The sequence below is a fragment of the Lissotriton vulgaris genome, chromosome 10 (assembly GCF_964263255.1).
Source record: "Lissotriton vulgaris chromosome 10, aLisVul1.2, whole genome shotgun sequence".
NCBI classification, from domain to species: Eukaryota; Metazoa; Chordata; class Amphibia; order Caudata; family Salamandridae; genus Lissotriton; species Lissotriton vulgaris.
Genome location: NC_141698.1, coordinates 564646951 through 564674101, shown reverse-complemented (window position 1 = coordinate 564674101; position 27151 = coordinate 564646951). Strand labels below are relative to the sequence as shown.

At 45.9% G+C, this 27151-nt stretch overlaps 1 protein-coding gene across 2 annotated transcripts in view; it reads right to left on the bottom strand.

The window, feature by feature from the left end:
* Positions 1-4980: 4980 nt before the first annotated feature.
* Positions 4981-27151, bottom strand: part of DEXI (Dexi homolog) — a 171276-nt gene continuing 149105 nt past the window's right edge. For both annotated transcript variants that reach the window (XM_086941418.1, XM_086941417.1), the window contains exon 3: positions 4981-5131. The gene's annotated coding sequence lies outside the window, so the exon portion shown is untranslated. The remainder of the gene's footprint in view (positions 5132-27151) is intronic.

Here is a 27151-nt window from a genome sequence, read left to right as displayed (position 1 = left end):
CGTACAGTCAACCAATACCAAAGTCACCAGAACTTTCGTGGGGGTTATATTGATCTCCCCCCTGATGCCAGCCCCTATGTTGTCATCTTGGCTGGGGTACCTCCACTTGATCCTCATTCTGTGGAGACCCAGTGGTCTCTAAAGAACAAGGTGATCTACTGGCTAAACGTTAACAGGCAGCTCCCTAACACCACCAGGAGCAGGGTCCTAATGGTCAGGCGAGTCCCATGGGTGGGTCGCACTCATAAATCCATACCTGGAGACTGCATTGTGGTCTCATTTGCAGACCCCCATACAGCCCAACTTATCACCACATGGGATCCATATGTTACTGACCAATCTATTGTCACCAGACCCCTTACCTTCTTTTACCCTCCTAAACAGACTGCAGAGCTACCTGGGGCCTGGTCTATAGCCCACAATCACAGATGGAAAGGCCAGGGGCACGGATGGCAACCCACTAACAACTGGTGGGAAGGAGCACCCACTATGAATAGGTTTGAATGCCTAGACCAGGTGGATTGACTGGGAACCACTGTTCCTTCACCTCCTTCTAGTGCCCATAACCACCCAATGGATGCCATTAAGAACAATAAATTATTGCCCATTAACAAAAACTCAACCCTAATGGGGGTAGATCAATCCTGTCCTGAACAGCATGCCCTTCCTGTACAGGCTACACAACAGATAGAGATGGCACATTCCCTAGTTCCAAAAGACATAATGGGGAACGAGGGTCAACTTCATCAGAAAAATAGAAACTCAATGCACTCTCTCCTATCCTGGAATGTAGCAGGCTTGGGTAGTAAGATCACCCACAAACCTTGGTTGGAGATCGTGCAGAAGCATGGCATCCTTTGCCTGCAAGAAACCTGGCTTGTAGAAGAAACTCACATCCTGGGCTACCGAACATTTCACTCACCCGCTGTTCCATCACCCCAGGGTCGCAATAAAGGGGGTCTGTGCATATACATCTCGAATGTAGGGGATGTAAAAGTACATAATTTCCATTCTGATCAGTACTTCCAAATTCTTTCATTTGAATGGGGCACCAGACAAAAGGTGATACTAGTGAATTTCTATAATAACATGCCAGCTAAGGAAGTGGAATTGATCTTGAACAAAATGATCCATCATATCCACAAACTGAGAGATCAAAGCACGGGGGACCACATAGTACTGTGGGTGGGAGATTTCAATTGTGCCATCTGTCCGTCTTCTGAGTTAGGTTTGTGCGGCCTTTCAGATCTCGAGGAGGATGGTCCTTTTCACTTCTCACACACCAATCTGGGGTCTCTCTTTAATAACATCATATTCTCTTTTGACCTCACTTTCATCAACCAGGCATGCTCCCCCCCGGTTCCCTTTGCCCCAACATATAATGGAAGAGGCTGTGAAACTACAATCGATTTTGCACTAATATCACCCACGAATCCCAATTTTATAACCTTCTGGGAGATTGGGGATGACCCAATGAGCGATCATTATCCTATCACCTTTGGGGTAAGGTTGACAGAGGGGAAAGCAAAGGAATCTAGCGGGGCTATTTATCCACTTGAGGTCACCCTAACAAAGATCAATGGGTATGTAATAAAATGGGAGAAAATGAACCCTACAACTTTCTTCCACAACTTCATATTGTCCTGCTCTACAGACATATTTGTCTGTTTAGAAGAAGACACTGACCCAAAGGCCATCATGGCTGCCTTTTCTAACATTCAGCGATATATAAAAGATGCGCTAACTAGGAGCCACAAAAAGAATGGGAAGCACACACGTGGGTGGTTTGACTCCAGGTGTACATCTGCCCTGAAAAATCTAAAGAAAGCTTTATCTGCTATCCCAAAAGACAGGGTTCAAATTTGCCAGGCGAGACGAGAGTATAAGCAGGCAATTAACCAGCGAAGGGCGACAATGAAGAGGGAGGCCTGGGAAGCCTTGGGGGAAGCCGCTAGGAATAAGGACACTAATCTCTTTTGGAAAGTCATAAGATCTGTATATAACTTAAAAGACAGTGACAATTCCATAGACGTAGCAATTACGGCAGAGCTCTGGGTAGAACATTATGGCAACCTTTATACCAACAGCCAGGGTGACACCCAGAACCAACAAAAGGCGACTTCACCCTTGGATAAAATAACTGAGGATTACCCGTCAAGCGTCCCCCCAGCATCCCCCTATCCAATTGAACTGGTTTTTACCACTCTAGAAGTGGAAGATGCCCTTAGGGAAAGTCCGTCAGGGAAAGCCCCTGGCCTGATCACACCCCAGTGGACGTCTACAAATCAAATCTGGATTTCTGGGTTCCCCTGTTAACCAACGTATTAAATATGGGAAACAAATGTGGCTTTATTAACACCTGGTCAGATGCAATTGTAGTGCCCATCTTTAAAAAGGGCAACAGGGACGATCCTGCTTGCTACCGTCCAATATCGCTATTGGACGGACTTATGAAAATCGCAGGAAGGATCGTCCTCAAAAGGATCCAGTACTGGGAAGCAGAAAAAAAGGTCATCTCGGATCTCCAATATGGGTTCCGAAAGGGATTGGGGACACAGGAACAATGCTTAAACCTGTCTTTATTGGTCTCTAAATACACTGAGGCCAAAAAAGGGGACCTGTTCGTTACCTTTGTTGACCTTAGCTCCGCATTTGATTGTGTGGACCATGCGCAGCTCTGGTCAACATTGGAACACATTGGGGTGGATCCAATCATTATCATATTCATAAAAGAATTATACAGAGATGCCGGGGCTAGAGTGAGGTTCGGGACCCAGGGGCAATGTACTCAAAAATTTGCCATAAATAGAGGGGTTAGGCAAGGCTGCATACTTGCGCCCCTGCTGTTTAGTTTTTACATAAACTCCATCGCAGAGAATCTAATAAACTTGCCAAGTGACTACCCAGCTGTCAATGGTAGGCCTGTACCCATTCTTTTATATGCCGATGACGCGGCAATTATGTCTAGGACAAAGGTAGGCTTGCAGAGAGCGGTAACTGAATTCTCATCCTACATGGGTAAAAGAAACCTGAAGGTGAATATCTCTAAAACTTTCTCCATGTCCTGCTCCCAAAAAAATAAGAGACCACAATGCTCAATATACCTGGAGCAGCAAAAAATTGTGATCACGGACACCTTCTGCTACCTGGGCGTTGTTTTTGATAGGAGAGGAAGGTGGAAACAGGCAGTATCTGCCAGGAAACTTGCCTACACCCGTGCTATAGGGGCCCTGCGAACCTTCGCAGCCAAAATTGGGGGTAAACCTATTGCTGAGATGTTACAGATCTACCGGGCAAAGTGTATAGCGACGGCCACCTATGGAGCAGGTCTATGGGGTTTCGAGAATGTGTCCTCACTACAAACCTGTGAGAACATTTTTATCTGCTACTTACTAGGTGTGCACAAAACCACTTCGACTTTTATGATCCACATTGAGACTGGCCTCAAATACCTCAGTGACATTATAAAGTTATCACCTTGTCTGCTTTGGCATAAAATTTGGACTACCGTGGAATGCCAATTGAACAGAGAGCTCATCAAAGACTGCTTGACTTTGGATGGTGCATCAAAAGTTAAATGGCTACGATATGTTCAGACGATGTTCTCTAACATTGGACACCCCGAATTTTATGATGATCCAGAGTCCTTAGAAACCTTGTCTAGGCCGGCTCTCAAAAAACTTTTAATTACACACCTAGAAAGTGCCAGATGGAACACTGAGAAACTTAAAAGCACTACCCTGAGCTACCAGCAAATTACCCCCACTGAAGGTCTACAACTTTATCTCAGGATTGAAACTGCACCCTACCCTCGCATGCTTCTTACTAGGCTGCGCTTAGGGATTTTCTTTCGCATGGTCACTTTTCCAAAACAGAATGACTGGGCCTCTCTGAACCTAATTTGCCCATGCGATGATCATTCAGCACAAAGTAACATCCATATCATGTTCTTTTGTAACCTGTATACCTCCCCGAGGAAACTGTTCCTTTTACCACTACTTAAACGCTGGGGGATAAGAACATGTAAAACTGCATATCTGAAATTACTGTTGCTAGATGAGGAGTATGTTATCTTTGTTGTTTCTCGCTTTTTAATGTCAGTGATGAAATACAGAAACTCAATGACTTAAGCTTTACACGTTTAAATTAACTGAACACTACAATATGAGGCTTTCCGTTCAAATGTCTACTGCAGACTTTTAATACTTGGAAAAATGTTTTATATATTTTTTATAAATTTTGCTTATGTGAAAACTGTTTTTAGATTCATGGTATAAACTGTACTTGTACGCTTTTATGATTTTTCTGATAAATCGAATAAGGCTTATTTGATTTGATTTGATTTGACCACAGTTGAAATGAAAAAAATGAAAACTATATGGCCCAATATGTGTATACATCGTATAATTTATTTAAGGAGGTAAGATTTGATGTATTGCTCTTAATTGTGCTAGAGAACTTGGGCATTTAAGCAAACAAGTCAATACTTTGTGAAAAATAACACACTAAAAGTACATTGTTTACTTAATACCGTAATCCACATGTTCTATGGTTGACCTAAGAGTTCAATAAATAATTTAAAAGTAGATGAATTGTGGAAACTGAATGTTAAATTAAAATTGTGACGTATGTAAAATGGCTGAGGGATTCTCTGAATGAAATAGCATGGTTTACCATCACAATCATACACGATCCACTTGATATGTTAGCATGACTATTTTTGGAATAAGTAAATTATACTAAAACATGTCAATAAGCAACAAGGCCTTTGTTATGATTAAAGCATGAAGACATTTTAACTATAGGAAGATCTCACTTGTTCGTTCAAGAAAGTCTGAAGGAGGAAGAAGCATACTGGTAAAAGAATCCAGCAAACCCCCAAAACATATTGAAAGACTTTGTTCAGAAAATGTCCTTGAATCCTTTTTTATTCATTATCATTTTAACTGGCACTTCCTTTTCTTTTCTTCTTCACATTTTCATCTGGAAACCAAGCCATGGCAATATTTGAAGTTCAGAAACTTTTAAATATTTGCTTCTTTTCTTTTCTTCATCTTCCCTTTTAATCTTTACTTCCTTTTCACATTTTAATTTAAGAGCCAAGTCAGAGCAATGCATGAAGTGCAGAAACCTGTAGGAAAGAAAATATAATTGTTCGATCATTGTTAAACCTCAGGGAGATTTATTTTTACTTTTCTTTCAATAATAAATAAGATGTTCATGAATGCGATAAAATAACCTAGCTATAGCCATTCTAGGACATTTAATAGTTAACACTCAAAGGTGCTTTTCTTCTAGGAGGTTACCTCCTCTCTTACAAACGTTGGTTACATTAACCCCATTAGTCGGCAAATCTGTTCCTGGCCTATAAACAAGCACGTAGGAGGCACATCATTCATCTTAAATTTAGTTTTATTTCTGTGTGAGGAGATAATTAATTGATGCCATCTGAGCAATTTGTTTAGCAGTATTAATTAATCTTTTATTTGATTATAGTTTTCACATAACTGTTAATATTTTAATATGCATCCTGCAACGCAGTTACGTCCTTAAAGATACGCTTAGTTCATCAACACGGTAAACATGTTGTAATCCTGGTCTTATCTGATTCTATTTTTTCTCGATCCACTTCTGCTACTGGATTCTGGACACTTGTCCCGCGTATTCAACTTTCCCCTCACACTAACATACCTTTTCTTTTTTTTGGCATTCTGGCTGGTAAACTCAGACTTGAGCATTGTGGGAGCAGGGTGGAGGAGAGATGAGGGATAACGACATGAACCACTACTGGGAGGGGAAGGATGAAGGAGTGAAGAAGAGATTGAAAGGCAGGACAGACCAAGGAATGGAAAGTGAGAGGAAAACAGGAGAAAGGATTAGAGACGAAGAGGCAAGATTGCGGCCGCGTCTGTGGCCGAGTGAGAGGTCGTGAGACCTGAGTCCCACCGGAGCCCACCCATACCTGAAAGTGCCTGCGGTCTTGAGTGAAGCAGTGGAGGCGAGGGTCGGAGTACGGCAGGCGCACTAAAGGCGGAATCTCTGCTAGGACCAGGAGCAGCGAGGGGCGGCTGAGAACAGGAGCACTCCCGGAGGCAAAGCATTCTTGGGAGTTAGAGCGGCCGCAGCTGCACGCCAAAGCGGAATTCAGCGGAGCTGAGCGGAACTCCAACGAAGTTGGAGCGGAATTGGAGCTGGGGCAAGAAGCAGCTGGAGAGCCGGTCAAACGCCGAGTGCGGTAGGATTCACTGGTTAATTTCTTCATAAAGGAAATTTTGTGGTCGCGGCTTTGACTGACGCATATCCTGGGACTGTATTAGGACTGCCTGTGTGCGGCAATGGCCCCAAAGGGAAGTGGGGGTAAGACTAAAGCTGCGGCCACAGCAGCTGCTACGGCAGGGACAACGGCGTCCACGACTGCGAGTGCAACAATAGCCGCGACAATTGCAGAAGGGGCTGGACGATCAGGTGCAGGCATGCCTGTCAGCCCACCGGGGGCGAATGTCTCGAACCGCCAAAGACGCCCGAGCTACCTAGCAGAAATGGTGGTGAGGATGGGCTTAATGGGTACAACGGGTTTCAATTAGAAATTCTGGTGAAAGAACGTACTGTTCCTGATATTTTCAGAAAAAAGATTGTACCGCCTGTCAAACAAGTAACGCCTACACCTTCATCTGTAGGCAGTAAAGTACTGGTTGGGACAACACCTAAGCCTACCCCTATGTCTATGCCCGGAGGTGTGGGGGAAGACGCCATGGTTGAACTGTGTCAGGCTGTAGACAAAGTCAGAGTTTCTCCCATGACTGTTGCAGGCAGAACTGAAAGCTGCCCAGATACAGGGCTATGCGCTGTGGTGAGTGTGACTCCTGGGATCTCTTGGACGCTAGATGTAATGAAGGCACCGCCATCCCAGGAGACTAGTAAAGATGACAATGACCTAGGAATGGTTGCTGTGAACGATGGAGATTCAGCTGGCTCAGGGGGGCAATTTTATTCTATGTCTGATGTTTCTATCACCTCAGAGAATGAGAATGAGAATGATCAGGACAGGTTGAGTAATTCAGGCGATTGGGCAGAAGATGGCAGCTTATCACTAGAAGTAGATATCTTAAGTTTAGATTCTACAACAAATCAAGATCGTCAGCCGATAGATCCTGCATTGTTAACCCACCCCAATGGGATACCTCGCCCTGTCCACAGCTTGACCAAGGCAAAGCAAGTGATGAAGTTGAATCAGAAGGCAAGATCACTTTGACAACCATTTACAAGGTCATCATGGCGCATCAGGAAAAGACCAAAGCTGAGGGGTTGCGGACCCAGGGGGCGGTACGCAAATTACAAAATACTGTATGCCGTATTGCCAAGTCCTGCACAGAGGTAACCTCTAGAGTGCACGAAGCAGAGGAACGGGTATCGTCAGTCGAGGATCAACTGACTTTGCAAAAATCTTCAATCACTACATTACAGAAAAGCGGGCAGGACGTGGACTGGAAACTTACTGATCTGGAAAATCGTGCACGCAGAAATAACCTACGTATTCTAGGTGTGCCGGAAGGTAGCGAGGGGAAAGACATGCAACGGTTTGTGGTGGAACTATGTGCAGAAGCCTTTCCAGATGTAAAAGATTGGAACTGGGACACAGAGATTATAAGGGCTCACAGATTTCCCTTTGTGCAGAAACGAAACCCAGGGGGTGGGGTGGAGAAACCCAGAGCAATCCTTATACACCTTCATAATTATCTGCTTCGGGAAATTCTTTATGATTTGGCCAGGCCGGATCGGCCGAGGAAAGGCAACGGCTGGGACTTTTTTGTGCGCCCAGACTTTTGCCAGGTGTCTGTACAACAAAGGTGGTGCTTAAGACAAATTATATCACCTATTCAAGCCAAAGGGGAGCAGGCGTTTTTATTAAACCCTGCCAAACTGGGGGAGGAGCCAAGATGGCGACCGGAGCAGACGTGTGAGCTCCCGGCTCCGCCAGCCCTTGGCCCCTTTGTTCCTATCCTGCCTGCCATCCTGCTCATTTTGCCAGCCGCGGGAATGGGGAAGGCGCTCTGACTTCACCCGTGTTCCTCCGACGCCTCGGCCCGGTCGGATTGAGGAGATAGAACCTTGCCCGGCCCCGCGCCATGACTCAGGCTTGCATCGACGCTGGCTGCCGAACTTAGGCGGAGGGGAGACGGCCGGCCTGCCTACGGGACGCCCACAGACTGTGCGGAGCTGCTTCCACTCCCGCGGCCCGCGTTTTATTGCCTTTCGATGACTGCTGGACGCTGAGATCGCGCTGGCTGGAAGGCGGACGAGACTGCCCGATCGGCTCCTTTGTTGTGTGCGAGGGGAGAGCTGCCTGGACTCCATTACGGGATGTCCCCTGACTTGGTGAGCTGCCCGTTTGCCCAGACCGCCTGCTCAGACCGGCGGGGGCCCCTTACTGGCGACGCTGGGCTGCCACTGGACACAATGAGAAAGGGAATAATCGCTGACTCCTGTCGCACCCCCCCACGATATGGCGATCGGCTTGGGAGAGCGTTGGACGTTCCCGTGGACCTACGAGGTGGAGAGGACTGCCCACCCTCGCCCCGTGCTGGCGGCGCCGTGGGGCCGGGGTCTGCACTGCCTACACCCACATCTGTCCCAGCCGCAGACGGACCGCAACCTGCCCTGTCCTACGGAGATCTCCTGTCTGCCCTTGGCGAACTGAGATCGGAGCTGCTTTACAACACCCATAAGCTGAGCAAGAAACTTGACGATGTGGCCCTGGAACTGGATCGCGTGCGGATAGACTGCTCCCAGCAACGGCTGACCTGTCCCCTCCCGGTGTCTGGGGCTGGGACTGTGTTGCAGAGTGACTCCAGCAGTGGAGAGACCCGTGATGCCTGGAATGGTGCCTCTGAAAGACCGCTTACAGACTCTGCCGCTGGTACATTGTTGCTGCACTCCGGGACTGAGACATTGTATCCGCCTCCGCCATTGATGATGATCTTGCCGGCCCGATGGACTCAGGCTCCCTTTGGGACTTTCCTGTGCAGGTCTCCGTTTTTCCTCCTGATGCCCTGGAGTTACCGTGCCACCTTGGAGGTGTTTTTGGCTGTGTTTGCTGCACTGTTGAATATTTGGCACCGTCTATTTTCTCTGCACAACTCCCCTCTTCTTTCCTTGCACCCATTTTGTTTCTCTACGGTTGGGAGGGGTGGGATTCGTCGAGGGCTGGGATCTGGGGGGCTCCTGAGATCGGGACAGGGTTAGGCGGGTTTCAGGTTATATTACTCTCTTGACGGGTGGGGACCGGGGTTGGAATGGTATACGTATTGGCTGCGTGGATTACATGTTTGGGGTGGATACTTCCCCCCGTCTGTCTCTATTGTTCCTAGTGGTTGCTCTACTTTACATTCTTCGGGATATGGCGACCTTAGTCAATGGCACAGTCGGCACCACATACTGGCTATCCTGATTAATTGCGGGCTAACGGCTCCGTTATACTCTCTTTAGTGCCTGCCTGTTGGTCATGGACGTTTATTGTGATAGAGGGACTATTTGTTTATAGCAGCGTCCATTTCGCTCTCCTTTGTTTGCGTTCTCGTCAAGGCGGCCATTTTGTCCCTTCGTTCCGACTGGGCGGGGCTTCTGCTGAGCGTCATGGTGTAGTGGTCGCTCGTGACCTGATTAGGGTTGGAGGTTTCCGGAGATTAACTGTTGTCTGACTGGCTGGTACGGTTTCGGACTGCGCCACCTCTCTGGCGGAGGTAGTGGTCGTAGCTCCCCACACTTGTTCTGTTGCTGATGTCTATCCTGGTACCCTCGCACGTGGGGTTGAACTGTGTGTATCATGCTATTGTCCCCTATGGACGGTGTGACCAGTCAGGTACTGGCTCGGGGACCCGGGCTTCTTTGATTCAATTCCCCTTCTGGTAGTGTACCTCTCTATATTGTTGCTTCACTTGGTAAAAGGGGCTACACGTGGCTGGGGGACCGTGAGTCTTGTTATTTTTAGGGCTCCTCCCCGTTTCCTTTCTCTTTTGGGAGGGATAGAATAGCTTGTTCTTTTCTTCCTCCCGATACTTCAAGCGTGAACATCTTTATTTCTTATCATTTCTTCTTTCTTTTCTATTCTTGGTCTGTATTTCGGGTTCTTTAATGGGCGACAGGCACTTTGCCGGGGGGGGGGGTAGGCCGTAGCCTCCGGATTGATGTAGGGTGGGGGGGTAGATTTAGTTTTCCTTTTTTGGTTTCTATGGGCCTTATTTTTCTATTTTCTGCGCTTTCTTGTCCTGTTTCTGTTCTGGGTCTGAAGTAGGGGTTAGTTGGGAGTGGGTGGCGCTGAGGGTGGTATGTGAATGTGTACTGCAGCTCCTGATGCTTTGTATTGTACTGCCATACTGTCGGGGTGACCATAATAATGTTACTCTTATTGATGCTGCCTGCTCATGTTGCGAAGTTGATGCATGGACTCAGTTCTCCTTGACTTTATTCTTCACTGATTTATATTTCGATCAAAAACTTTAAAAAATTTAACCTTCAATGCTCCTTTTCCTTGGCGACATGATTCCACTCAGTGTAACTGCTCCTATTTGATGATACTTTGCCTGATGCCGCTGAGGAACCGCATTGCTTGCACCTGTGCTTAAAGTATCGTGGCCGGCCTGAGGGTTGTAGGCCCGTATTTGTTCTCCTTTTCATGCACAATAAAGGTTTTCAAAAATTTAAAAAAAAAAAAAAAAACCCTGCCAAACTGAAAGTGATTTATAGAGGGAAAACAACATATTTTTTCTCAGAAATCAAGGCACAGGAGTTTTTGGACGTGATGTGAATTTTGAATTCTGTTAGGTCTAGTTCTCTTAGGCTAGTAGGGGTTTTGTTTTCTTCTCTGCTGTGTGTGGTGGCATTGTAAAGGAGAAATACGTATATCAAGAGAGGTAACTGAAGCTCGGGGTGATGGGTTTCAGGTAGGACATGGGATACGGGACACGGTGGGACTCACTCACATTCACGATCACTTACTATCACTGAGGTCATGGTCCTTACACCTCTATTGGGTGGAGTGACAGAGGGTGGGGGGTGGCGGGGGTGAGGGAGAGGGAGGGTGGGTGGGGAAAAAAAAGAAAACAAGAATCCATGACCGTGCCAGGCAGTTGACCTGGATACAGGAGTGTCTTTGCTTTTTAGCCTGTATAATGACATCTATAAATCTGCCTCAGGGTGATGGCGGATAGGAGAATTTTTAATGGCATCCAATGCTGTTCTTTGAATGTCAGTGGCTTGAACAATTATAATAAACGGCAACGGGTTGCTAGGGCACTGGCAATGTTACAGAGTGATGTGATTTGTCTTCAGGAAACCCATATTCCTTGGGTCAACAGAAAATTGCTTTTTGAGTTAGGCTACAAAGTGCTGATATGTCCATACCAATCTACCACTACGAGAGGAGTGGCAATTTTAGCTAAAGATAATATACAAGGGACAGGCAGGGTATCCGCGGATAAGCTAGGGCGATTGGCTATTGCCAAATGTATTATTGGGAGTCAGAAAATGAAATGTACAATTTGTTCTATTTACTGGTCAAATTGCGATGAGGCATTGATAATTGAAGAGCTTAACTTGGAATTAGCGCAGTTGCCAACCCCGTTATTAATATGTGGGGACTTAAATATACATCTTGGGCCTTCGGGGTTACAAGATAACAATTTTCAATATAAGGGGAGAAAGCCCAAGGTTTACAAGGCACTTCAATCATTGATGAGTGATCATGGCTTGGCTGATGCCTGGGCGGAATTGAGAGGTGATGAACCGGGGTACACTTTCTGTTCTTGCCTGCATCAAAAATTGGTTAGGCTAGATTATTTTTTGGTACCACGGTCAATGTTGGTGGGGGCAAGAATTCAGGTGTACCCGCGTATAGCCTCGGACCATGGCCCTCTTGTATTAACTATACCTCTCAGTACGGGAAATAAACCTCATGCTTTCTCCTTCGATAGGAAACTTTTATGTGACTCAGCATTTGTTGACAAGTTGAAAATTTGGATTACACACTTTTTTAACATTAATCGGAATACTGCCGGGACAGGATGTGTGTGGGATGCTTTCAAAGCTGCTTTTAGGGGGGAGGTGCTCAGCTATGGGTTATATTAACAAAAGCAACTGCGCACAGCATTACTGGAATTGTGTACAGCACTTGCCCAGGCAGAAGAGAGGCTGGTTATAGATATGCAAGGGGGCTTGGATAGCACAGACTCTTTGACCGAAGTGGCCCATTGCAAAGCTAGGATTACCCTATATTGGAGTACAGAAACGGCCAAGCAATATACAACCAGGAAACACTTGAATTATGAGTATGGGGAGTCTAGCGGACGGTCTCTTGCTCAGAAATTAAGAACTAAAGAGGCAGCCCAGAGGATCTGTGCAATTAGAAACTGGCAGGGTGATCTTATGGAGACAGAGCAAGAGATCCTCGAAGTATTTCATAAATTGTATGAGACTTTATATAAGGGGGAAGAGTATGATATACGAGCAGGCGATGCATTGGCCACGCATTTTTGTGGTAATAAGCTTAGTGAACAAGAGGCCGACCTCCTTGAGACTCCTATTACTTTGGAGGAGGTGGAGCGAGCCATTAATAGCTTGGCTTTGGGAAAGGCTGCTGGGCCAGATAAGTTGCCACTGGAAATTTATAAAATCTTTTTTGATTGTTTGAAAGGGGATTTGCTGGCCACTTTCAGGCAGGCTCAGATATGTTTCCCCCTAGTTCGTGGTACGATGCTAGTATCATCGTGCTAAAAAAAAAGGACAAGCCGTCGGACAATCCTGCTTCATATCGTCTGATATCGTTATTGAACACGGACAGTAAGATTTACTCGAAAATCCTCGCGACCCAGTTAGCCGAAGTAATATCCCCATGGTATCTACAAGACAACACAGCTTTATTCACCAACGTGGAACTATCAATCACATCAATAGGGTAGTGACTTTGATCGATATCGCCAATACAACAGGGGGTCCGTTTAGTCTTATACTTCTAGACGCCGAAAAGGCTTTCGACGGGGTTGCATGGGTATTTTTGTGGGCGGTGTTACAACATAGTGGGTTCCGGCCTAACTTTACCCGAGCTATACAAACGCTCTTTAGGCAACCTACAGCACGCATTTGCACCATGGGACTGGAATCTAGCCCTGTCCGTATCTCTCGAGGTACAAGGCAGGGGTGTCCCTGCTCCCCTTTATTGTTTTCATTATACTTGGACCCATTTTTAAAAATGCTGGAGACTAGTAGTAGGATTGAATTTGTGGTATGGCAGCAAGAACATTATCGGGTTCTAGCATACGCAGATGATGTGGCTATAGTTAGTCGGAATCCTGATATGCTATGCCAGAAATTGAGTCCTTGGCTGGGCAATTTGGAGCCATTTCTGGCTATAAGCTCAAGCCGCTAAAACGCAAATACTATGTGTCAATATTATGACTTGCACAGACCAACGGGCAGTATCGGAAGTGAGTTACTTAGGGATCAAATTATGTGCTTGCTTAAAGGCATTAGTGGAAGCTAATTGGACACCTTTAGTGAATGCTGTAAAGAAGCAATTGGACAGAACTGAATCTTTGCATTTATCTATGGTTGGGTGCTGTAATGTCCTTAAAATGACCGTCCTACCAAAAATGTTGTGCTTTCTGAGAGCTGTCCCAGTGGAGATACCACGGGCTTATTTTGCACGGCTACAATCTGTATGTTCTAGATTCTTGTGGGCACAGGGGAAACCGCGGAGAGCCCTGCGATTCATGACTTTATTACGCGATCAAGGTGGATGGACCGTTCCGGATTTCACCCTCTATTACTTTGTTTGCATGCTGCAGCACATGAACATTTTATTAACAGGGATCGAACCGGGCAATGTGGTATAAGCTCCCTCTATCTTTCAAATGTTATTAGGCAGTGAGGTCAACAATCGTTTATTAATTAACTCGGATATGAACTATTATAAGTGGACAAGGTTCAAAGTGCTGTTAGCAACCTTTAAAGTATGGAGGTCCGTGAAACATCTTTAAAATATGGGGAAGATAACTAGATATACTCCTTTAACTGCCTTGTCACTTCTCCGCCGATATTTTGGGATCGAATAACAGACCAGTGGAGAGGCAAAGGGGTCCAAAGAGTAGGAGATTTATATTCTTTTGGGGATTTGATGTCCTTCGAAATGTTAATTGAGAAGTTTCAAATTCGTCGGTGTGACTTCTTTAAATATCTTCAAGTCCGTGATTTTCTCTATAAACATCATCTGGACATGGTTAAAAACCCAGTCATTGTAGCTGTGGGAAAGAATTCTCGTATTGGCCATTTGTATTCTTTATTATTAAAAACCAGGAGCAATGACCTAGAAACGCATAATCTAAAATGGGATACTCGGCCTGGCAGGGTTGGGACCCGGATAGAAACTTCTCTTGACCTGGCCAGCAGACTCTTTCTTGCCGCAAATCTCCGTACAGAACATTACAAGACCATTTTCAATCTTTATTATACACCAGCGAAAATGATTAAGTGGGGAGGCAATAATGATGGGCAATTTTTCCGATGTCAAACTGATGAAGCCGATATATTACACATTTTTTACTCATGTGTCTGTTTAAACACTCTATTGGGGCATGTGGAGAAGTTTTTGGGGTAGATATTGGGTGGGGCAGTTCTACTGTCTCATGCTTAGGTGCTTTTGGGAGTAGACGAGGAAACTCCGAGATATTCAGTTATGTTTAAACATCAATATTTGATATTCGTGGCCACGGCGGTAATAAGGTTATGTATTGCCTCAATGTGGTTGCAGAAGGATGCACCAACATTTGAAGTGTGGCGGGACAGATTTCTGGCTACTTTTAACATTGAACACTCTTTGTATGCGTTGAAAGGCGGAAAAAGAAACTTGGGTTAGTAATTTGGGGGCCAGTGGTGACCTACATGAACATATACATTTCTATTATCTGTTTTGTGTGTTTTAGCTTACTTTTTCTTGGTGCTTTCTTTTATTTATGCCTTAGCCTAGTCTGTATTAGTGTAGGAAAGTACATCTCGTTGAATGATGTGCTGAAAAAAGTGCCCTTTTTCTTTAATATTTTTTTTTTCTGTCTGATTCAGATGTTGTTTTTCTTTTTGTTTCTGTCTTGTACGATCATGGATTCATAATAAAAAAAATTTTTACAAAAAAGAAAGGATTAGAGACAGAGCAAGGACGAGAATGAAATTGACAATGGCAGCTCCTCCACTAAGGTGGAGAAGCGTCACCCCACTGCTTTTTTGCAGTGAAACAAAGGGAAAGTAAAATGATAATAACTGGCGTTGTTTTTTTTATTTTCTCCTTCTTCAGTCTTGCACACTTCGCATGTTCTCTATGCAGGCTGAATTACAGCCTGTGTGGAGAACATGCTCAGGGTCCCAGTCAGAGCTTGAGCGTCGAAACACGGCGCTCAGACCAATCACAACACTGCTAAGGCAGCGTTGTGATTGGCTGACTGGGAGCCTGGGTGTGCTTCCTGTTGAGGCTGAGCGAGGGAGGACTGCGGAGGAGAGAGACGACGAGAAATCAGTGGGAAGGTCCGTTTTTATTTTGTATTTTTATTTATACCAGTTTCCCTCACATAATCCCCCACTTCCGCACCCCTACCTCTGATCTGTGCCGGCCACTGCTGGAAATCAATTTAATTATTAAAGGGTGAGTGAGAGAATGGAGTGAAGATAATGTTAGGGAATGAGAGAGGTAGAGTGAGCAGGAGAGAAAAATTGAAAACTATCATTTTATAAAAGGAGACAGGAGAAAAAGCAAGTGGGACTAGAAACACAAGTTTTTACAGGTGAAATCACAATCAACAAACTGACTTCAATTTCAGCATGGAGGTCATGGACTATTGGATAGTGTAAGTAGCAAGCACTGGTAGGCAATGTGATGAACCAACACTCACTGGCATAATAAAAAGCTGGCACTGGCGGAGAGCGTGCAAAGATTGAGCAATTAAGAGTCTGAGTAACTGACGTTGCAGTACAACCAAATTGAGATAGGGGTGAATTAAGGTAATGCTAGGTACAACACATGCCCTTCACATTTATCCAGAGCACATAGCAGCACAACCAGAAAGTTACTCTGAAGAAAAACGTATGCTACTGTACCCAAGTTGAAAAGCTCACACAGTGCATCCTAAGAAAATGTCCACCAATAATTCCTTGACCAGTGGGCCCCAAGGCCTGCAAGACTGCCATCCATGCCATAAGGGTAATAGCTCTTTAGAACCTGGTATATTTCAGCATAGTCGTATCAACAACAACTTTCTGAAAAGCAAAGAAATGGGAGGAATCTGGAATCCAAAAACAATGAACAAAACTTTAGGAACATCTACCCACGAGGAAGACCCAAATGGGCAATGCAGTGAAGGTAGTTGGAGAAAAAACTACACATAAAGCATGAAATAGTTACCTGCATCAATTGTATTCATCCTTGAAAGCATTTAGTACAGCCTGGGAATATAATTACAAAGTATGATAGGCATTCTAGACCTCTTTGACAGCCTCCTGGGTAGACCTAGAAGAGTGCAAAAACATCAATTGATGGACGAAATGCTGCACAATGGCAAAACATTCACCCCCAGTCACAGATCTGGGTTTAATCCATCGTTATTTTGCTCACCACCCCAGTTCAGACATGGCCATTTGCAAATCAGTCTTGACCCTGTGCCTCATGGGAACAGTCCAGCCCGAACTGCTAAGCCATGTCTTCCCTGGACCGGAATCAAGCATCCTAGGACCGGTTTCTTGCTATCAGCCGTCATCAGCCAGGATAGCTTGATTCCAGTGGCATGGAGAGCACAGGACTCACGTCTGAGCATATCCGTCCCACTCTGGGTGACAAATGCAAAAACAACAATTGATGGACGGAATGTTGCACAATGGCAAAACTTTCATCCCCAGTCACAGATATGGGTTTAATCCATCGTTTTTTTGCTCACCAGACCACCCCGAAACCGGTCCTAGGATGCATGTTTCCAGTCCAGGGAGGACCTGGCTTGGAAGTTCGGGCTGGACTGTTCCCATGGGGAACACGGTCAAGACTGATTTGCATATGGCTGGGTTCAAACTGGAATGGCATGGTGAGCAAAAAAAACCGATGGATTTAGGCCCAGATCTCTGTACTGGGGTGAATGTATGACATTATTCTGCATTCTGTCCATCAACTGTTTTTGCATTTGTCACCCAAAGTGGGACGGGTATGCTCAGACGTGAGGCCCGTGCTCTCCATGCCACTGGAATCAAGCTATCCTGGCTGATGAGGGCTGAAAGCCCGAAACCGGTCTGAGGATGCTTGTTTCCAGTCCAGGGAGGACCTGGCTTGGCAGTTCGGGCTGGACTGTTCCCATGGGGCACAGGGTCAAGACTGATTTGCATATGGCTGGGTTCAAACTGGAATGGCATGGTGAGCAAAAAAACGATGGATTTAGGTCCAGATCTCTGTACTGGTGTGAATGTATGACATTGTTCCGCATTCTGTCCATCAACTGTTGTTTTTGCATTTGTCACCCCGAGTGGGACGGGTATGCTCAGACGTGAGTCCCGTGCTCTCCATGCCACTGAAATCAGGCTATCCTGGCTTGAGGGCTGAAAGCCCGGAATATGTCCTAGGATGCTTGTTTCTAGTCCAGGGAGGACCTGGCTTGGCAGTTCGGGCTGGACTGTTCCCATGCGGCACAGGGTCAAGACTGATTTGCATATGGCTGGGTTCAAACTGGAATGGCATGGTGAGCAAAAAAACGATGGATTTAGCCCAGATCTCAGTACTGGGGTGAATGTATGAGATTGTTCTGCAATCTGTATATCAACTGTTGTTTTTGCAAAGACCTAGAAGAGTGTCACAGAATTCCATAATTATACCTAAAGCCAAGTCCTCAGCCCTCTGGATGGATGTACAGTTATCCGTAATGGGTTCCCCCTCCTGTGTGAGGAATTGCATCAACGGCCCTATTACGAAAGCTGCACACACTCAGGACATATCAAATAACATTACAATAGGTATCAATACAATGTTAAGGAGAGATACTGGAGTGTTTGCGCGGGCAAGAGATTGAGGTTTACCAAACCTATTAAAAACTAGACCACTAACCAACACCTTGTACAATCAACTTCCGGCTGATAATACACTTCCACTGTACTTTAAGTAGCAGTGGCAAAAATGGCCATCTCACCCCGTTTCCCTTGCCTGGCACGTTTCTGTGGTAGCACTGAAGGTCTGCTGTTGATATAGCTTGCACTAATCCTCCATATCCTGCACTTTTCTTTTCTTCTTAGTTCCCCTCACCCTTTGTATTGTAGTTTGGAGCCCTAGCTCCTTTTTGCTGTATTTACAATCTCTTGCTCTTGCTGCCAGTATCCAAGTCTCCTACGTTGCCACAGATGATAACAAGCATTTGCAATACAATTGGTCTCGCCTTTGGGACCTTATATGTATTTAGCTATGCAGCACATTAGCCTGGGTGCTGAAACATCAACTGTTCTTTAACATGGAGGGAAAGTAAGCACCAACCTGCATGACACACCATGTATGGGAACACATAGAGAGAAATATTGCTTTTGAGCAGGAAATGGTATAGTCCAAAGCTCTGATTTAAATATAAAATAAGGGCTTTCGGTTGTCATATCACTGAAAATACAAGACTTGAAAAAAAAAATATTGTCAACGGGTGCTCGTGGAAGACAATTTCTATGGTCAGGAATCTAGAGAAGGCTAAAGTGATTCTGGTATTTTACTGACCTCTGCTGGTCGTTTTCTATCAAGAAAGTTAGAGGCAGTTGCCAGAAAAAAATTAAAAAATAAAGTCCCTCAGCAGAAAGCAATTCTGGTATTTTACTGACCTCTACTGGTCGTTTTCTATCAAGAAAGTTAAATAGAGGCAGTTGAACAGAACAAAAGTCCCTACACGGAAGCAGACAAGAACTAGGGCTGATCTCCAGAGCCCACAAAGTACATACACATAGAAGTATATACTAAAGTATATGCAAGAGGCCTTGAATGCTCAAACTAAAAAGGGGCCTGGTATTTTCAGCAGTCATCAGCAGACTGCTTCCTTTGGTGATCGTTGAGTTGTATTACAATCACTTAATGTTCCACCTAAAATGCGGGTACTTTAATAATCTACTGTACCTCATTTAGTGTGAAGACCTGCACTCCACTAAACAGAAGTCCAGCTCTGCACAACTGAGATGATTGTTACATTACAGTACAGTAATAGAGAAAAAAAAATTCTCTGTCTACTCCCTAATTAAGATCTTCCCGGGGGGCTTCTCCTGGAAGCACTTTAGTCACCTACCGGATTAAAGAGTAGGGGTAGTGAGGACACTCATTTGCTTCACTGCTTGGCATCTCAGAAACAAACATCTGGATTTTAGAATGTAGTACTTGTAGTGTATCAGTCAGACTGGGAAGGTTCAGCCTCATCTTCTTCACAGTGGTGCCTGATCATGTACTATTGACATATTATAAATAGAATTTAAATCCACCAGGACATCCAGTCAGAAAAAAGCAGCACAGCACCTCCAGCTTCACAAGATTTGTCAGTTTAAAGGTACAGCAAGTCTTTACATGCCACTAACCCTTAATTCAGGTAACAAATAACGTGCTTGCCCTTCTCTAGGTGTACTCTTGAGCTTGGTCCATTGAGTGATTTTCACCAGATCTATCCTGTGTGGTGAGCAGTGTTGGGTTCCTGCCAGGGTGGGATAGTTAAGTTAGCACTTGGAGTCACCTGTTTAATGAGTATGTTGAGGGTGATCAACCTTGTGAACCAATATATAGCAGTGTGTAAAAGATGCCAACTAAAACAAACATAAGCACCATGCCTGTAGCACAGCAAAGGTGTGCATCATGCCTGATCTGTGCCTAACAAGGTAATCCTATTAGAACAAGATTCAATCCTGACAAAACTCTGTCTGAAAGAATGCAGGCAGTACAATTTTTATTTAAAGAGAGGTGCAAAATTATTTTAAAGACCCTCCGTTGTATACTGGGAACCCAATCAACAAGGCAAGCAAGGCCATTCTGCAGCTTAGCATCCACCTAAGGGCTTCAAATCCATAAATAATTCCCCAAACAGAGCTGTATCCAGATCCTGACTTTGAGTCCAAAAAAGTATCCCATTAGGGCACCATGTACAGCATGTGTTCAAGGTTGCTCATTACAAAATGAGCAAACTTGGAGAGAGAGAACAGTTCCGGGAGAAGGCCCATTGTCCTTGCTTGCATAACGGACCATTAAGCCCCACTGTATTACCACATTTCTGTCCAGAGCTTACTGGCTCCCTGTACGTTAACAGATACTATTTACATCATGAGCGGTTCATCTCTCCTTACCAGCCTGAGTCTGCACTATTGAAGCACTTTCTAGAATTCTGAGACCACCCAAAATGTTCCTTGTGAGGAGATGGGTGCGGTTTCCACAACTTTGTTCAAGTTAAATGTAACTTCTGCAGCTGGAATTAATGGGACTTCAGGCTGCAGGGCCTGTCTGCCAACCCCAGGGAGGCAAACTAGCTGCCACCCAGGGCTGCCCCAGGTAAGGGAACCGGCTGCCAGTGCAATGTTCCCTGCATGCGCAGGCCTGTAAGCATGAAAAATAAAGGGTACAGCGAGCGAGGTGTAGGGGAGAGGTGAGTGTGCATCCAGAGGGAAAATTAACATACGAAAGGGACGGTGCGCCTACGCGAAGGATGCGGGTAGAACTGAAGTCTAGCTATTGCACTCCTTGTACTTTGCAAAAAACACATTTGTTTATGTACTTCTGATGTTAAAGAAAACCTGAAAAAATACACTGAATAGTGTCTTTTGGTAAGACTCTTTTATATATAAGACCTGGGACTCGTGAGCTGCAATGGTTTGATAAAATATTAATCAGTATTAAAATTTACTAGCATTTAATCTTAGAACCACTGACTAACGGGCACTGTGCCCTGGATGTAAATTGAGTACAAGGGTGTTAGGTGGGCTTATGTCCTACAGAGGTATTCTCATGGGCAGCAGGTGCAAGTCAATCCTTGATTGCACGCAGACTAGCGCAAGGGTATAAGGGTCCAGAACCAACTGTTAGGGAGACTTGGGGCTCTGTGCATAGTGTTCACTTAAGGCCCCCTTCAATAAGTTTGTCTTAAGTGTCCTTTTGAAAGATGACACTAACCACCAATACCACCATCAATACCACCACCACTGGTGGTATTGGTGTGGGGTGATATTGGTGGTGGAGGTATTGATGGTGGTGGTATTGATGGTGGTGGTATTGATGGTGGTGGTATTGGTGGTGGTGGTATTGGTTGTGGTGGTGGTGGTGGTATTGGGTCCCCAGAGCACATCACCTTTATACACGTCCACACTGATTTAATGGGGGAACCATGTTTGGTCACTTAATGTCAGCTGTAGATTCCCGAATAGTGTAATGTATGTGCATGTTTGCATTGTGTGAGGGGGACCTTTTTTAAAGTGCTCGCCGACTTTTTTCTCCAGCACCCTCCCCCGCAACCTGCCATGGGCGAAAACCTGAGGAATAGCCCCGGGCGCCAAAAGCTCTAGCTATGCCACTGATCAGAGACCAGCAGAACTGACTCCTCCTTTCAACCTTCCAAAGTTTGTATAACACACCAAGTTACAGGTATATTTAGTCAGCTGTGCTTTTCCTTTGTTCAGTCATTGCTTCTGAAAACAAAAACAGTCACATTTTGTACAACTTTACTTTTTTATTGAAGATTCAGCTGTATGTATGCATTATGTATGCATCTCTGCAGCAGTGTATATTTATATGTGCAAATCTGTATCTATTAGAAGTCTTCGAGTAAATGCGAAGGACAGCTTGGAACGGCAATACTTACATTTGACATCATACATTTAACAATGGTGAAAATATACGTACTTTTAACTACTAGTGAGCAATTGAGAATGTGTTCTTTACTTCAATAATTCGATGTACAATGCAGTAATCAAATTGTGGAAAACCAAACATTTTCTGTTTGCTCAGGCTGCAGATACCTCAGCTGGTGTATGTGGCTCAATGGGGGAAGTAGACAAAAAAAGTATTACTTCGCTCAGTAAAAAAACAAAAAAAAAAACCAAACAGCTCATTCACAAGAACAACTATTACAGAAAGTGGGGTAATCACAAAAGGCACACTTGGGCCACTCTACAAGTTCAGCTGGTTTTCTTTTCTCTCACAGGTATGGCGGCTACTTGCCTGCTGAGTATGACCAGCTACTTCCATAAGCAGTAACACGATAAGCAGGAGCATTTGCTCCCTGGCTTCGCTTTAAAATGCCAAGAACCTGTCACACTGAGATAACAAAAATACAAATCTCAGTTAAGTCTATTAGGCATAAGTGTTCCAAAGCTTGAAAAACCAGAGCGTGCCTCCCTCCTCACTTACTGAAAACCGTGACTTGAAGGAACAGTTCACAACATCTCTTTCCTTCTTTCATTCAGTTGCTTCCCTGTGAAATGGATCCCAAAAAAACCAGGGGCGCCTCACGCTGAAAGTTAAAAAAAAAAACGAGATGGGAGAGGAGGAGGCAGCCGTGGGAGGGGAGAGAGGAGGGGGTCTGGGCTGTGGCAGGGTATGCTCAGACGTGAGTCGCTTGCTCACTTTGCCACTGGATTCAAGCAAGACGGGCTGAAGGCGGCTGGAATGCCAGAAACCGGTACTCGGAAGCTTGTTTCCGGTCCAGGGAAGACATGGCTTGGCAGTTCGGGCTGGACTGTTCCCATGAGGCACAGGGTCAGACTGATTTGCATATAGCCATGTCTGAACTGGGGTGGCAGAGTGGGCTAAAGAACGGTGATGGATCAAACCCAGATCTTTTGACTGGGTGTGAGTGTTTGATTAGTTCAGATGCTCTGTCCATCACCACCCCCTTTTGTACCGCTTTTGGTCACCATAAGTGTGGCAGGGTATGCTCAGATGTGAGTCCCTTGCTCATTTTGCCACTGGATTCAAGCAAGCCGGGCTGAAGACGGCTGAAATGCCAGAAACCGGTCCTCGGAAGCTTGTTTCCGGTCCAGGGAAGACATGGCTTGGCAGTTCGGGCTGGACTGTTCCCATGAGGCACAGGGTCAGACTGATTTGCATATAGTCATGTCTGAACTGTGGTGGCAGAGTGGGCTAAAGAACGGTGATGGATCAAGCCCAGATCTTTTGACTGGGTGTGAGTGTTTGATTAGTTCAGATGCTCCGTCCATCACCACCCCCTTTTGTACCGCTGGGGGCCTGGGCTGTTTCCTTTGCTGGAGCGAGCAGGAACCATATGCTAAAGATGGCTCCCACAACGGAATCGCCAAACTCGCACATGTTGCATTCAAAGCAATGCAATGCATGCACGATTTTGACTGCAAAACAGCATCGATTGGACAAGGTCTTTTTCCTATACAGCGTGTGCACGCTGCGTAGGCGAGACCTAAAAATGAGCCCAAATTTTTAGGTCTTGCTCTCGAAACCTATTGTCGTCGAGAGGCCTCTCAAGGGAGACAGACCGGGGCACGCGTGGCAATTCTGGTTTGTGGACGTGCACGTCCAGCCGGGCGCCGTGCACATCTGTTGCTCCACATTCACACTCACAGGAGCACACACACACACGCAACAGCCATACTCACGCATGCACACACAAACACACACACACGCAACAGCCACACTCACGCATGCATGCACACACACACACACACGAGCAGGGTGGAGTCTGAGTTTAGGGAGTCCGCTCATGCACGGGCCCCCGCTGGCCTCCCTCTCACCTGCTTCCGACTGCTGACCATCATTTCTGGAGCGCCGGGTCCTCGGCTCCCGATGGTTGGATGGGTGGATGGGTGGGCGGGGGTGACGCGGCCAGGGACAGGCTAACAACTTCCAGCCTGTTAACTTTCTACTACTGTAGTGGCTGCTGCAGTGCACGGGCGGGGCAGTACGGCGGCTGCGCAATATTCGTAGCCCCTGCCCTTCGGCCACCTCCCGCAGCAGCGCGCATTCGCCTCGCTCCCTCCCCCCGCTCCTCTGTGATGGCGCGCGCACCACTACTTTCGATTCCCGGCCCTGCTCCTCTGTGGTGCGCGCGCATCACTGGTTAATATGTTGTATTTGTTCGGTGGGCCATTTCTTAAGGGCACTTCTGGAGCGGTTCTTAAAACTCAAGCAACGAGTGAAGCATGAAAACCTATCGCCCGTTGGTGCAACGCATTTTAATGTCACACTGCCCAGAACTCTGGTATACTGGTGAGATTTTTTTCAACTGCTTTTTTGATACATTTGTGCCGCACTAGAGAGTCAAGTGCGCACACGCAGAGGAATCCTTTTAATTTCATTTTTAAAATAGAGCCTGGTTGTAACAAAATATTTGACTATTACTCCTTTCGTGCAGATATTTTTAATGCTTTAAATTTGTTGATACTAACAGCCTTTATATACACCGCTAAATACAACACTGCAGTGGCAAACACTACACAAAAAAAAATCACATTATTATCGGGGCCAGAACCCTGCAGAGTAACTTGACATTGCATAAGAATACATGTTCAGTACACGCCAAGAGAGGAGTGAGATTTTAGTTTGAGAGGCGGAGGCCATTTCTCTCATGGCCAACACAGTAGTAAGATTCGGAGACCCAGCTGTGCTGAGGAGTTGAAAACAGAGCACATCTTGCAGGGCATTACTACTCAACAACTGACAGCTGCACTAAGGCAGGCATAGGGAAGTGTTTGTGCTGTGTTGTGGGATATCCCTAACACACCCACATAAAAACAATCTCATATTATCCTGCGTTAATTCAGCGAGTAGCAGGGTTTCTACCTGGATTCACGCTGCCCTCACTCGCAGGGAGCCACAAGCCCTTCCCCCGGAGCTGGTGACTCAGCGTGAATGTTTTACCCTTCAATGCACACCAAGCGCCATGTGTCTTCTTAATCATGGCCGAGCCCAGCCTCCCTGCTCGAGTCCCACTCCCTGCCCTCTCTGTGAGGAGCCCGCCAACAAAACCTTTCTCCATCCCACCTGTGGAGTTTGATTCTCCCCACCCCATTGTTGTCCCTCACTGCACGCTCTCATCAACGAAAAAAATAATTATCTATTTTAAGGTGACACTTAAGATTGCGGGTGGCTGCTGGGTGGGCAGATCGCCCTGCTGCCTGCGGCGTTTGCTAAATAAATACCCTTTCTTCCTGGTGAATCCGGATTCCTTCTCACCCGTCTCCTGATGGGGTTTATGCACTTCTATCATTTATACAGTTAATCCGCCCACAAGACTTGGCCAGACCTTTCCCTCGCTGGCCAGATAAGAAACAGTTTCTCTGGGGGCTAATGGCCCAGGAGCGCAGCTTAACGGCTGACTCTTTCCTACCCAAACAAACTATCTGAGGTTATGGTGACACCCTGGCAGGAGACTGACTCCATTCTAGCCATGCTAGCACTTTTTATTCAGCATCAACTTGTAGTCACAACATTCTCCAACAGCGCAGTCAGATTTCTGGGGGTAGCTCTGCTGGTACCTAAACACAGCACTATTCAGCATTTGGCGCTAAAGACGTTCCAAATCAATAGGTGCATCCATAAATAGGTAAGCACAATTATCTATGCACATAGCCTTTCACTCGAATGGATACAATATATAATTAATTAGAACACGAAAGAATGAGTAAATGAAACCTTTATATTGAAGGCAGTGAGGCGATTTGCCTGTTCCTGCTAAGGAACATAAGCCATGGTGGTAAGAGGTGGTGGGGGAACAGAATGGCTGTTGGGACACGTTGGCAGTGAAGTATGCAGTCTCAGCAAAGAGGCCAAAGACCGTACTTCTGACAATCTGCGCTGCTCCCGATGCTTCCTGGCTTAGTTTGGTGCAGTAAGCTCGCAAAACAGAGGTGACACGTTTAACAGCATGACCCAAAAGTGACCAACTTAACACTGCAGCCTAGAGGGGGAAGACTCGACACCTAAACACGGGAGTGAATCGGGTAACACCGGTTCAACCCTGTGACTTAGCAGGATACGTCAGTTTCCACTAGAAGAGTAGTGTAGTGCTTAGAAGTCATTTATTTGGCATTACTTTCCAGAAAAGATGAATTTGACCAAATGCAGTTCCCACTTCTGTATAGAAAGGGGAGTGGGTACCAGTTGCACTAGTGGGATTCAATAACACGACAGTTTAGCCCTTTTGATTGTGCAGTGTGTGATGCTCAAACACTGGGCTGTGTAATGTGTAGATAACTTGTATCTTTCCATCTCGTTCGTCTTTTCACTTTTCTGATATCGGGTTTCTTACTTTCGATGTAAAACACAAGCACACAGGCTCTCTTCTGTCATACTTTATTTCACTGATCTCTACTCGATTATAACCCCACTCTCTTGTGCCGCCATTTCGCTGTCTCCATTCTCGCCTAGTTCTTTCTCTAATTCCAGTTCAAGCCCCTAACTTTTACTCGTTTCTCCTTATGGCTTTTATCTCTCCCACCGTCCACAGCCCCACCCTTTCCTCCCTCTTTCTCTTTCATCTCATTTTTCGTCTTCACACCTTTTAGATCCTTTATTCTCTTCTGTCATAGCTCCCCTCTCTTTTACCCTCCTTCTTTTCATTTCTCTACACCCCTTTCTCATTTTTTGGCACCATCACACACACTGCACACACTGCTCCCTCACACACACTGCACACACTGCACCCTCATGCACACTGCACACACTGCACCCTTGCACACACTGCACCCTCACACACACTGCACACTTCACCCTCACACACACTGCCCACACTGCACCCTCACACACCGCACACTGCACACACTGCACCCTCACACACTGCACACCCACACACACTGCACACACTGCACCCTCACACACACTGCATACACTGCACCCTCACAAACACTGCACACACTGCAGCATCACACACTGCACCCTCACACACTGCACTGCACCATCACACACACTGCACCCTCACACACACTGCCCCCTCACACACTGCGCACCCTCACACACACTGCACACCCTCACACACACTACGCACCCTCACACACACTGCGCACCCTCACACACACTGCGCACCCTCACACGCCCTGCGCACCCTCACACACTCTGCAATGGAACATACACTCCAAATACCACTCAGTGCCACATAACACTCTATATATCTATCGCCCT